Source organism: Ranitomeya imitator, chromosome 1, assembly GCF_032444005.1.
Source record: "Ranitomeya imitator isolate aRanImi1 chromosome 1, aRanImi1.pri, whole genome shotgun sequence".
NCBI lineage: Eukaryota > Metazoa > Chordata > Amphibia > Anura > Dendrobatidae > Ranitomeya > Ranitomeya imitator.
The window spans coordinates 637,581,926-637,591,640 of record NC_091282.1 but is presented as its reverse complement, the minus strand read 5'-3'; positions in this window follow the sequence as shown (position 1 = coordinate 637,591,640).

The following is a 9,715-nucleotide window of genomic DNA, read 5'->3' as shown; positions in this document are numbered from 1 at the left end:
AGGTATATCCCCTCTCCCCGGGGTGATGCATCCTCCATAGATCTATCCAGCCGCTACCTTCCATGAACAATGTTAACTGAGTCGGGGTCGAAGAAGAGGAAGAGGACAAAGATTCCCCAAGCGACCCATCTCCCAATCGCATTCTATCTAAATCACTGTCCATAACTAAGTTGAAGTCACCCATACAAATAACATGTGCGTCCGGGTAGCTTAACGCAAAGCTCATTGCCATCTTAAGTACTGAAGTATTAGCTGGGGGGGGGGTTATATATACATAATATAACGTATTCGCGGGAATTAATTAATGCATGAACAAAAACAAAACGTCCCTCTAGATCTCGTCGAGTCGTCTGGGCCTCCCATTCGACGTCTCTGTGTACTAATAATGATACCCCTCTCGAGTAGCTAGTGTGAAACGCGTGAGCATACCACTGTACCCATGGTTTCTGTACACCTCTGGCTGTATCTCTAGTTAGATGTGTCTCTACCAGGGCCACAATATGAGGATGATATCGTCTAATTTGAGAGAACACCTTAATTTTCTTCCGGGGTGATTTAATACCCCGAATGTTCCATGTCATACATATCAACTCAGACCCCATATCTAGCAATTAAAAACATGGTATGCATTGATGGTGAGAAAAGTCCGCTGATTACGCATGGGAAGTCATAATGGCTTTGGAGGCGGTTCTTACCCAAATACCTACTAAAACTAATTAAATCTAACAGAAGAAAAAAACAATTTGACAAAAACTGAACAGTAAAGGAGTAAGATCCTGTACTCCTACAGTCAAATATAAAAGGGGATACCCTCACTGAACCCAGCGTCCAGTATTGTTAACAACCTTAGCACCCACTTAGAGAGCTCCATTTATGTTACCATTGGACAAGGAGCATAAATTAGGAGTCTTTCACATTAGACACCCCGTGAGACCGCAACCATTCGGCCGCCTCCGCTGGATCCGTGAAGAATAAGGTGGAACCATCATGAACAATGCGCAGTCGAGCCGGATAAAGCATGGAGTAAATGATACTCTTATCTCTAAGTTGTTTCTTGATGTCCATGAATCGCGCTCGCTGCTTTTGGAGTTCCATGGAAAAATCCGGAAAAATCGATATGGTAGCATTGTTGAATTTAATAGGGCCCTTCTGTCGCGCCAGACGAAGAATAGCATCTCTGTCTCTACAGTTGAGAAGACGTGCCAGGAAGGGTCGGGGTGGAGTTCCAGGGGGAAGAGGTCTTGTTGGGACCCTATGGGCTCTCTCCACTGCAAAAGTTGAAGAAAATTCTTCTCCCAGGGAGGCCTTAAGCCAGTCCTCCAGAAATTGTTCGGGTTGCTGACCCTCCGAACGTTCCGGTAGACCGATAATTCGGATATTATTACGACGCAGTCTGTTTTCCAAGTCATCTGCCTTTTGTTTCCAGGCGTTTACTGAGCCAGCGGCTTTTGTCAACTTAGCCTCCATAGGGGTGATGGTATCCTCTATATGAGACACTCTTGTTTCAACCTCCGAGATACGCCCTCTCATAGCTTGCATATCATGCCGCAGACGACCCACCTCAGTGTGCACGTCCTCAATTTTTTCCGTGAGAGATGATCTAGTGAGGGATATAGCTTGCATTAGCTGCTCTGACGCCTGTTTAAGAGTCAGTTCATCTTGTTCTCCCTCCTCATTACTATCAGAAAGACGATTTTTACGCTGGGTTTGTGCAGGGTTATTTCTGAGAGTGCGTGTACTATCAGAAGGATCCTCCCTGGCAAACTTCCTTAGTTTATCAGCAGCCCCTGTTCCTCTAGAGTGATGCATGGCAGGCAGCTAGAAGGGCTCCACTGGTTAATTACAGTTATATGTGTATACAGTGCACTCTCCAGATCCAGCCACAGCAGAGTTAAATGTAGGATTGTATTCCAGAGAGACCACTAGATGGGCAGCTGGGACATTGAGAGTGATATATGCAGCAGTTTAATATGCACCCAGGCTCTGTATGTTAGAGCAGATCCACAGGCTCCACAGGGGGAACAGCAGAGCAAGGGGGGGGGGGAGGGTTAACCCCTCTAAAGTTATGGCGCTGGCAGGAGGAGTGCTTGTATGGCAGGGGGCACGGGGCCCAATCTTTCAGGGCACACACACCGTGCCACCTCCTTGCTGTGTCAGGCTAATCTTTCACCTCCTGAGTTGCGCCGCAGATGAGGCTGAGAGCGCCGCTTCCCCCAACGTCAGGGCGCGCGCTGTAATGATGTGCTCCCCCCGCGTACACCGCCGTCCACCTCCGGTCCTTCTGCCCCCGCTCACCGGTACTCTCCAGCGATCACCGCTGTGTTTGGGGAGCTCCGCTTCCAAAAGGGAGAACGCCCGACACCAGGAAGAGCCGGCGCTGTGTTTGGTCTCCTCAGCGCGCGCACTCACAAGATGGCCGCCGCTGCATGTGGAGTCTGCCGCCCGTTCAGGCCACCACCGCTCCTTCGTCCCAGATCCTCACCGCAGCCGTCCAGAGGGCTCGCTGGGTTCCTGAGACTATGCGGTATCAGTACCAGCCGGCACAGTGCATTAATTAAGGGTCCAAGTGGCAGGATAAGTTCAGGATTGCTGGAGCTCACATGAGGTGCGTCTTTCCTCCTCAGTTACATAGCCACGCCCCCGGTGTAGACAAGTTTACTCTTATAAAAGATTTATATTTGTTTTGCAGAAAATTAACCTTCCAGGTCATGTACAGAAGTCCCGACATCCTACAGACTATTCCTATGGATGAACGACAGACCCTCCAGGATTTATTGGAGTTATTGGAGGAGAACGAATCAGGCTCCAACAGAAGAAAGTTCCCGTATCGAAACAAATCTCTGAAGACTCCATCTTTCTCTCTGGTACCGGCCATTAAGATATTTTTCGAGTTGGTCAAACGGGACATCTTGGCCATGCCTGTCCGGGTAGGTGGTCCATCTAATCTGAGTTTAGAGGAAAAACGTGCCCTCACCGCATTGAAAAATAATAAGGATTTTACCATCAAGGAGGCGGATAAAGGGGGCAATGTGGTTTTGTGGTCTACTCAACTTTATGAAGCCGAGGCGAAACGCCAGTTGAATAACATGCAATATTATCAAAAGCTTCCCTCTGACCCTACCTCTATTTTTCTCTCCAAATATGAAAAACTACTCTGCAGAGCGTCACAGCTCGCCATCATCTCCCTGCAAGAGAAACAGTATTTGTGGGTGGCCCATCCGGTTACGGCGACATTCTACATGCTGCCGAAAATTCATAAAGATAGCTCCAGGCCCCCCGGGAGACCTATCGTGTCCAGCGTCGGCAGCATGTGTGAGAGGGCGGGTGAGTATTTGGACTATTTTTTACAACCTATTGCTTCGTCTCTCCCCTCGTTTGTCCGTGATTCTGCACACTTTATTGAAATTTGTGGTCAGGTTGTACTCCCCACTAATTTTCTATTGGTTACCTGTGATGTAGAATCGCTCTACTCTAACATTGGCCACCAGGACGGTTTAGATGCGATGGCCTATTTTCTTGACAAAAAGACCTCTATAGATAGGGGCCATGATTCGTTTCTTCTGGACTAAGTCTTTCGTTCTATACCATAACTTCTTTCTTTTTGACAGGACTTATTATTTACAGCGATCAGGCGTGGCGATGGGCGCGAAGTGTGCACCAGCCTATGCAAACACCTTTTTAGGCTGGTGGGAGGATAAATTTGTTTATTCCTCCCCACTATTCGCTGCCCACGTTCACGCCTGGTTTCGTTTCATAGATGATGTTTTCATGATCTGGAAAGGTACCGAGGAGGAATGTAATACATTTTTTGACACCTTGAATTCTAACCCTTACAATATCTTCCTTACATATTCCATCTCTGCTAGTGACATCACTTTTCTGGACCTCAGGATCTTTCCACATGAACAGCACCTGGCAACGAACCTCTATAGAAAGCCCACGGCAACGAATGCGGTTTTGGAGTTTTCCAGTTTCCATCCATGGCACACAAAGGTGGGTGTGCCTACAGGACAATTCTTGCGTGTTAGGCGCAACTGCACTCTTGATTGCGATTTTTCGACCCAGGCTCGTGAGCTTTCGGATCGATTTCGGCATAGGGGTTACCCCAGACATGTTATCTCGACAGCCTACCAAAGAGCGAGGGGACAGGATCAGAGGTCTCTTCTATCTTCCAAAAGACGGAGTGAAGAGTCACAGACCAGATTCATCACCGATTTTAATAGTAATTGGAAACAGGTCAGTGACATTCTGTCCAAACATTGGCAGATTCTCCGGACGGACACACAGACTGCAGAGATCACGACCAACAGACCTCTCATAACAGCAAGACGAGCACCCAACCTTAGGAATCTTCTCAGTAGGAGTCACTATCAAAGACCCACAGTGAAATTGAATAGGGGCATTACCCTAAGGGGTTCCTTTCCATGTGGGGATTGCAATGTTTGCCCCCACATGGCTTTGACCCGTAACACTTTTGTACATCCCGTTCTTCTCAGTAGGCACCCTATTAGGTCATACATCAATTGTAAATCTAGAAATGTAGTTTACGCTCTTATTTGTCCCTGCAGGATGGTATACGTTGGCCAGACCACCCAAGAATTAAGAAAGCGTGTTCAGAAACATGTCTCTACCATTCATCTAGCGACATCAGATCAGGGTAAGGGCAGGGTACTCACCCCGGTGGCCGATCATTTCTTGACTAAGCATGGGGGCTCTGCGACCAATTTAAAGGTGGTGGGCCTACAACAAATTGCCCCCAATGAGAGAGGGGGAGACAAACGGAAACATCTCTTGCAAATGGAGTCCAGATGGATTTTTCAATTGCAATCGGTAGCCCCCTCGGGTTTAAACGAAGAACTCCTTTTTACTGGGTTCCTGGGATAGCATTTCTATCATAGAGATGTTCTCTCTCCTTTTTCCCGTCTCCCTTCTGCAATTGATCTTATGATTTTTAAGACTTTCCTTGCCTCCCTTTTTCTGTTTGCCTTTAGCTACCTACGGAGTTTGGATTTGGCCCCTGGCACTCTATTGCCTGGTATTGAGAAGAGTACCTTTTTATCTGGATCTTCCCGGTTTTTTATGCCTGGACATCTGAGGTCTGCACTTGCCATGTGCTGAAGTTGTTGTACGAGTGGATTCTTCCATCAATGTGGATGTGGCAATGTTTGCATGTCTCGGAGGGAAGGATGGGCCAAGATCGGACCGACTTGAACTGGACAACTTTTTTGTAATACAACATATGGACTGTTGGCTTTCTTCTGTACATGACCTGAACTTTCTCCTCGTGGGATTAGGGATGGACTTTATTTGGATTGCCTATATTTATTTTCTTTTATATGGGCTGCAATTACTTATTGCATCTTGAAATCTATTGCCCTCGGTTAGGGCATACACCTTCTATAGGCAATTGTTCCGATTACATTAACCTTAAACAGGAATGATAGGATTCCCGTGCCTTACAGATGTTGTGTGTTTCTATGTACTTAACATGTTTATTACTTCTCTTCATGCAGGTCCTTCATTCGATCGTTTGTATTTGATCCACACTTTCCCCCCCCCCCCTTTTTTTGCTTACTGGGTTCTTATTTATATTTTGTAGCTATCTCCCTCTTATCCATGGGCTGTATGCGCCCAGTATGCACACTGCACGGCTCTTATTCCTATTACACGGGCTGTGTATGCCCGGCGCATGCGCAGTGCGGCTCAATTTTTGAGGCGCGTCTGCGCACGCGCCGACTCCTGTCCTACGGAGGCCTCCGTTACTTTTACTTTCATTTTCTTCCTGCATCTCCATGTGCGGCTGCGCATCATCTCCGCCGCTCCATTCCCAGGTGGTAGCGGTACACCGGTATGACATTACATTGATTATAGCCTCTATTTATATGCCTGTGATTTGCCACATACCTTACTTCCCCTGACGAAGCCGCTGCGGCAGCGATACGCGTGGGGCTCTTCTCTGCACACCCCCTCCTTTGTATATGCCAGTCACCCAGGACGCATTTATCTGCAGCATCATTTTGGTTCTTTGGCCCTCGGGCCCCCCCCCCTCCTTTCTCCATTTCATTCCGGATTCAGTTGAGTATCTGGTTGGCATCATGCCACTTTTTACACCAGTAGGGGGGTTTTGATTCCTTTTTCCCTTTAGGCTATACTCCACACTTGCTGTATTGTGTCAGTTTGATTCAGACACTAAGGTGTTAACAGTTTTTGCAGCCTATATGCTTCTTGTGCCATTTAAATATATTTACTCACCATTTGGTGGTCTTGGAATTGTATTTACATTCTTAGAGTGTCTTCCTCTTGCATATAGTACGTATTTTTCAGGGGCATATATATATATTCGTTAGTAGGTGGTGTATATATATACACCCAGAGTAGCCTATAGGTGTGTTTTTTCTATATTATCTGCTGCATGTATTTTTGGATATATAGGGGTGTTTTACACACTGTTGTATTTTAAGTGTTTTTATGTTTTTTCTTGTGGTGTTTAATAAAATGATGTTATATATTTTGTATATTATACGGTTGTGCAGGCCTTGTTTAGTCCATTCTTTTTCGCTTTCTTTTGGATATATATATTAGTGGACTGGGCATTGCACCCGCTACATATTTATAAGACAGCTGGAGTGCACCCTTAACCCTTACATTTTAGGAGAGTATAATGGGGGCATTGCACGATTTTCACCTGTCATCGTTCCATCGCCACTCCGTCTTCCGCGTCCTCTGCAGTGACGCTCAGGTCAGAGGGCGCGATGATGCGATTAGTGTGCATGCCACTCTCTGCCTAAACGTCAGTGCAGAAGACGCAGCGGCGCCCGGCGGTGGAACGGGGAAAGGTGACTACAGCAAGTGCCGGGGGCCTGAGTGACGAGAGGTGAGTGTGTGATTTTTTATTTTTTTTAATCGCAGCAACAGCATATGGGGCAAATGTCTGTATGGAGCATCTTATGGGGCCATAATCAGCATTTGTGGAGCATTATACGGGGCAAATATCTCTATGGACCATCTTATGGTGCCATAATCAGCATTTGTGCAGCATTAAACGGGGCAAATGTGTCTATGGAGCATCTTATGGAGCCATAATCAGCATTTGAAGAGCATTATATGGGGCAAATGTCTGTATGGAGCATCTTATGGGGCCATAATCAGCATTTGTGCAGCATTATATGGGGCAAATGTCTGTATGGAGCATCTTATGGGGCCATAATAAGCATTTTTGCAGCATTATATGGGGCAAATGTCTGTATGGAGCATCTTATGGGGCCATAATTCAGCATTTGTGCAGCATTATATGGGGCAAATGTCTGTTGGAAGTGCATTTGGACAGCAAGGTGGATTGCTGTTAAGGGAGAGAAAAAAAATAAAAAAAAATCTTTAAATCTTCAGCATAGCGAGTGTGAGCGAGCTGAGTGTGGCCTGAGCGTAAGTGTGGACGGCGGTAAGTGTGACTTGTGATTCAGTGACTTTGGAGTCAGGGAGTTTCCAAGGGAGGAATTACTGAATTGCTGTCTGATTTTTATTAATACTTCGTATTTATTTTTTATTTTTTTTATTGAACTGTTCTGTCTGGTGCAATCCCCATTAGGAAATGTGCTCCACTCTTGTTAATGCCATCCAGTACACATCTTGCCACATGTATGCAATCCTTGAGCAGCCGATCGAGGGTGCATACTGCTGTGCGAGATGTGAGCACGTTGTGCATTTGGAAACCCAGATTCTGACTCTAAATGTGCAGCTGGCAACACTGAGATCCATTGACAATATGGAGAGGAGTCTTCTGCTCACGGAGCAGACGCTCAATGGGACAGATGAGGGGGGGGGGATGGTGGGATGGAGCTGCAGGACAATGAAGTAGCAAGCTGGGTGACAGTTAGGAAGCGGGGTAGAGGGAAGAGTGCCAGGGAGGCTAGTCCTGACCTGGCACGCCCCAATAAGTTTGCTAAGTTGGCAGATGAGGGGGGTGCCAGTACAGGGGTAGCACTGCTGCAGCCAGGCATGTCCTCTGAAAGCCGGAGGAGTGACTGCTCCAGTAAGGAGGGAAATAGGAGAGCAGGGCAGGCCAGACAGGTGCTGGTAGTGGGCGACTCAATTATTAGGGGAACAGATAGGGCAATCTGTCACAAAGACAGGGATCGTCGAACGGTGTGCTGCCTACCTGGCGCTCGAGTCCGACACATCGCTGATCTGGTGGACAGATTATTGGGAGGGGCTGGTGAGGACCCAGCGGTCATGGTGCACATTGGCACTAATGACAAAGTTAGAGGTAGGTGGAAGGTCCTTAAAGATGATTTCAGGGAATTAGGCTGCAAGCTGAAAGCAAGGACCTCCAACGTGGTATTTTCCGAAATACTGCCGGTACCACGTGCCACGCCAGAGAGGCAACGGGAGATTAGGGAGGTTAATAAGTGGCTCAAGAATTGGTGTAGGAAAGAGGGGTTTGGGTTCCTGCAGAACTGGGCCGACTTCTCAGTTGGCTACAGGCTCTACGCTAGGGATGGACTGCACCTCAATGGGGAGGGTGCAGCTGTGCTGGGGGAGAGAATGGCTAGAAGGTTGGAGGAGTGTTTAAACTAGGAATTGGGGGGGGGGGTATTCATTTTATAGGAGGGGAAGATAGTGCAGACATAGACCTGGGCACAAATAAGGAAGTTGGGGGTGGCGGTGGCATGGGGGGTGGGGTCAGAACAGTTAATAATTTAAGAAATAGAAGTACAGAGAGGAACATAAAGTGCATGTATACTAATGCCAGAAGCCTCGCCAACAAAATGGACGAATTAGAACTAATGTTGTTGGAGCATAATTATGACATGGTGGGGATATCTGAAACGTAGCTGGATGAGAGCCATGACTGGGCTGTTAACTTGCAGGGCTATAGCCTGTTCAGAAATGACCGTACAGATAAGCGAGGGAGAGCGGTGTGTTTATATGTAAAATCGTCCTTAAAACCCATCCTGCGCGATAATATAGGTGAATTTAATGAAAATGTAGAATCCCTGTGGGTGGAGATAAGGGGAGGGGGAAAAAATAATAAATTACTGATAGGGGTTTGTTATAAATCTCCAAAAATAATGGAAGCAATGGAGAATATCCTCGTAAAGCAAATAGATGAAGCTGCGACTCAAGGAGAAGTCATTATTATGGGGGACTTCAACTACCCTGAAATAGATTGGGGAACAGAAACCTGCAGTTCCAGCAAAGTTAATCGGTTTTTGACAACTATGAGAGACAATTACCTTTCACAACTGGTTCAGGACCCAACAAGAAAGGGGGCACTGCTAGACCTAATATTAACCAACAGGCCAGACCGCATATCAAATATAAGGGTTGGGGGTCACTTGGGAAATAGCGATCACAAAATAATAAGTTTTCATGTATCCTTTAAAAAGATGTGTAGTAGAGGGGTTACAAGGACACTAAACTTCAGGAGGGCAAATTTCCAACGGATGAGAGAGGATCTTGGTGCAATTAACTGGGACGATATCCTGAGACACAAAAATACACAAAGAAAATGGGAGACGTTTATTAGCATCCTGGATAGGACCTGTGCACAGTATATACCGTATGGGAATAAACATACTAGAAATAGGAGGAAACCAATATGGCTAAATAGAGCTGTAAGGGGTGCAATAAGTGACAAAAAGAAAGCATTTAGAGAATTAAAGGAAGTAGGCAGTGAGGAGGCATTAAATAAATACAGAAAATTAAATAAATTCTG